This window comes from Mastomys coucha, unplaced genomic scaffold (genome assembly GCF_008632895.1).
Source record: "Mastomys coucha isolate ucsf_1 unplaced genomic scaffold, UCSF_Mcou_1 pScaffold21, whole genome shotgun sequence".
NCBI lineage: Eukaryota > Metazoa > Chordata > Mammalia > Rodentia > Muridae > Mastomys > Mastomys coucha.
The window spans coordinates 25,719,281-25,723,788 of NW_022196904.1; the positions used below are offsets into that span (position 1 = coordinate 25,719,281).

The 4,508-nt window shown below is 45.9% G+C and overlaps 1 long non-coding RNA gene across 1 annotated transcript; it reads right to left on the reverse strand.

The window, feature by feature from the left end:
* Nucleotides 1-278: 278 nt before the first annotated feature.
* On the reverse strand, nucleotides 279-1,037 carry LOC116100461. The gene is made up of 3 exons (XR_004122584.1): nucleotides 895-1,037; nucleotides 534-585; nucleotides 279-436 (listed from the first exon to the last, which is right to left on the reverse strand). It is a non-coding gene; the product is annotated as an uncharacterized LOC116100461 (long non-coding RNA).
* Nucleotides 1,038-4,508: the final 3,471 nt, after the last annotated feature.

Sequence of the window (4,508 nt, forward strand, 5' to 3'; positions counted from 1 at the left end):
TAAGGGAATGCTCACAAACTTACCTACAGGCAATTTGAAAGTGGCATTTTCTCAGTTGAAGTTCCTCTTCCCAAATGTTCTCTTTCATCAAGTTAAAAAAACAAAAGAAACAGTGAGGACGGTGGTCTAAGTCAGGGTCTCCATTGCTGTGAAAAGACACCAGGACCAAGGCAACTCTTATAAAAGGCATCGTGTAATTGGGGCTAGCTTACAGGTTCAAAGATTCAGTCCATTATCATCATGGCAGGAAGCATGGCAGCATCCAGGCAGGCATGGGACTGGAGAAGGAGCTGAAAGTTCTACATCTTGTTCCAAAGGCAAACAGAAGATTGTCTTCCACAGGTAGCCAGGAGGAGAGTCTCTCCAAGCCCATCCCCCACGGTGATGCACTTCTTCCAACAAGCCCACACTTCCTAATAGCATCACTTCCTGTGGGCTAAGCATATTCACTATATTACTGTGTGTGTATCTGTGTGCTTTAATTTTCTTACACTTTGATAGTCCAGTTGGGGTAAAGTGAGATTTGAACTTACTTTAAAACCACAGAGAGGAGGTCAAGGAATTCGAGCAGAAGACTGGGAGGGCCTGGAAGAATTCAAAGAATGCCTTCTCACCTCCTCCCCCCATCCGCCCCTTCTCCCTCCCTTTTCCCCCTCCCCCATCCCTTCCCTCTTTCTCTCCCTCCCTCCCCCCCTCCCTTCCCCCTCCCCCTTTCCCCTTCCTCTTCCCCCTTCCTCTTCCTTTTCTTCTCCCCGTCTCTCCCCTCTCCTCTTCCCTCCCCTTCTCCCTCCCCCTCCCCTTCCCCTTTTCTGGCTTGATCTCTCAGAAGGTCCCCGGAGATCTGTAGATTGAGAATAGAATCTTAACATTTTAACTTGAATCACCTTTACTCACTGTTGTTTGGACAATACAGGCTCCAGGCCATGCAGTGTCTCCCTAGGAGTTGAATATCTCAGAACTTGGCTTGGAACTTTAGCTGGTTAGGTCTTGGGCACCAAGTGTTCAGACATATGAGACCATGAGGGACATTCTACCTTCAAACTATAACAATATTGAAATCCAATCCAGTGAATGATGATTAGTTAGAGACATTTACTCACCACATTTGTTTCTATAGAGCTTCACTATATAGCTCACATGTAGTCCTCCTGCCTCAGCCTCCCAAATGTTGGGATTACAGGCTTGCCTCACTGTAGTGGTTTAAATACACTTGGCCCATGGGAAGTGGCATTATTAGGAGACATGGCCATGTTGGAGGAAGTGTATCACTGTGGGGTGGGCAAATATGTTCAGGCTGCACGCAAAGTGCAAATGAGACAACCCCCTCCCCCACCCTCACCCCTGGCTGCCTGCAGAGTCTCCTCTCAGCTCCTCCTCCAGCACCATGTCTGCCTGCATGCTGCCATGCTTCCTGCCATGATGATAATGGACTGAACCTCTGAACCTGTAAGCCAGTCCCAATTAAATGTTTTCTTTTATAAGAGTTGTTGTGGTTGGGCTGGAGAAATGGCTCATTGGTTAAGAGCACTGACTGCCCTTCCAGAGGCCCTGAGTTCAAGTCCCAGCAACCGCATGGTGGCTCATAACCATCTGTAATGGGATCCGATGCCCTCTTCCGAAGACAGTGACAATGTGCTCACATACATAAAATAAAATCTTAAAAAAAAAAAGGAATTGTTGGGGTCATAATGTCTCTTCATAGTAATGAAACCCTAACAAAGACAACGTGGTATCTGGCATCTTAGTGTGAGTGGAGTGTGGTGTGTGTATGTGTGCACATATGTGTGCATGTGTATGAAGGTCAGAGAACAACCTCAAGTGTCCTTCAGGAGAGGAATCATCCACCTTTTTTTTTTTCTTTAGACTGGGTCTCTCACTAGCTTGGCACTCACGATTAAGCTAAGCGGTTGGTCAGGGAACTCCAGGGATCTCCCTGTCTCAGCTCCCTTTTAACTAATTATATTAGGAGCACAAGCTGGTTTTTAAATGGAGATCAACTCCAGGTCCTTATGTTTGTGTGGCAAGCACTTTACTGACTGTGTTGCCTCCTCAGGCCCACCTTCATTTTAAAACGTAATAATAAAACTGAAAATAGAAAGAAAAATGATGTTGCCTGTAGCCAGTTGTGAGGCGTGAGTAAACACAGTCCTGAGAGTCCCAGCTCTACCAGTAAAGATAGAAGGGTTGGGACAAATGGAGGAGAGAGGCCCCCATTTCCAAAATTACCAGCAGAGACTGGAAGTCTTGGGTCAAGTTTTCATACAAAGAACAGTTTCTCAACATGGATTCTGTAATTTATCATCTTAATAATATTCTTTAAATTATCACTAAAAATGCCACCCAGGTGCACAGGACGATAGAAACCCTCCCTACCCATGGACTTCATTTTAGAAAGCCTCAATTTCCCAGTTCCTTGGTGTCTGTTATTTTTGCCCAAAATAGCAACTTTTTTGTTCAACGGTATATTAATGCAGAATAGAAATAAAGATGCTTCAAAAAAAAATTCTTCCAAGCACAAAAGGAGATGGTTTTCAAGAGATAATTTCCCATATTTACATATTTTACCTTAAGCATTTCGTAGTCTCTGCCTGCTGGTGAATGGATCAGATTCTCTTTTTACACGCCTTCAAAATGAACCAGTTTGGTTTCTAAGCCGTTGCAAGAACGGAAATGAATTCGAACTTTTTTTTTTTCCACTTCATTCTCGCATCTTCACGTTTCCTTATTTCACATGGTTTAAAATAAAATGCCTCCGGCGATATTTTTCCTTTCTCAAGAGCAAAGTGAATGTGACTTTTCGGAAGGGTCACGGGATGCCCCGGGGGGTTGTGGGTGTTACTGGACCGCTGCCTGCTTTCAGCTTGACTGAAGGGCTTGTCAGAGTTTTCATCTCCCATGGAGCCCCTGGCCCTGGCCGGAAGGGGGAGAAGGCTGTAGAGGGAGTCCCATGCTGCCGCTTTCCCACCGACATCAAATCCTGGGGTTTGAAAATTAATCCCACACAAAGACAGGACTCCATTGTGGAGCCTGTTTGAAATTAGACAGCCATAATAACCTTTCTAGGATGTCTCAGTGTTGATGTAGCCCCCTGAGGCAACTCAAAGGTTGCCAGAGGACATGCCCCTCCTCCAGTATGTGACTGAGCTACCCCAGTAATTCCAATAAGATGACTTCCTGGCCTGGCTGGGGAATGTTATGGGACAGTGCCATGTGACCTCCAGCCTTGATGGCTGCAGTTCCTCTGGTAACAACAGCTCCTGTGGATTCCTGGTTCTGAGCCACAGACTGTTACAGGCTCTTCCCCGTTCTTCTTGAAGATTTTTTTTGTTTTCAATTTTATGAGTCAAGCAGGTCTCAAATCCAGGACAAACAGCTAACTAAGGTGCTTATTAACATATGGAAGCTGATGGTTTGTATGTTTATGAGTGTTTTGTCTACGTGGATGTGTGTGTACCACAGGAGTACCTTAGCGCCTGCAGAACCCAGCCCCGGGACTCGGGTCTCCTGGAGCTCTAGAGTTAGAGACAGCTGCGAGTAGCCTTTCGAGGGTGGGGCGAACTGAACGCAGGTTCTCTGCAAGAGGAGTATTTGCTCTTAACCTCTGAGCCACCTCTCCAGCCCTGGACCCATCTAGTACTAATAAATATTATTGTTCTTTGAACCAACTGGACCCTTTCCCTGAGCTTTCACAAAGAAAACAGTAACAGCTCCCTTTCTACAGAGGATGGGAAGTCAGAAACCAGAAGGGCCAGCTTCTGCAGTCACCCACCCTAGCTCAGTAGCCTCATAGCAACTGCCTGTCCTGTACCATGCCAGGAAGCTGGTGCAGCAAAGTGGACTAGTCCAGGTTCTAGAAGGTTCTGTCTTTCATAGAAGCAACCTGGTAGCTTCCCCCACTGGACAGTGGATACATCTCTGTCATCTATGGGTCTTCCTGAAGTGACTAAGGAATACTGTAAGCTTAAGTGGTTTGTATGTAACCTTACTAGACCAGAATAACAATTTAGTTGTTTTTCATATTTTCTATGCTTTTTAATTAGTAGATACTAACATCATCTCTGATGACTCCATTTGAAGCCCTGGTTCTGTTACAAAGATCATTGAGTCTCAGAAACAAAGAGCACACGTTGGGTGGGGGTGGGGGTGTTTAGTGAGGGGAGGGTGTTGCTTACTTCTATAATCCTAGCACTCAAGAGGCAGGAGAATGGAGAATTCTAGACAAGTCTTGGGTTCAAGGGCATCCTGGGCTACTTAAGGAGACTCTATTTTGAAAAGGAGGAAGAAGCCAGCTATGGTAGTTCACACCTTTGATGGGTCCCAGCACTGGGAAGCAGAAGCAGGTTAATTTCTGGGAGTTCTAGGCTAGCCTGGTCTACACAGTGAATTCTACAACAGCCAGGGCTACATAGTGTCACCCTATCTCAAAAAAATAAATTAGGAAGTCGGGCGGTGGTGGCGCACACCTTTAATCCCAGCACTTGGGAGGCAGAGGCAGGCAGATTTCTGAG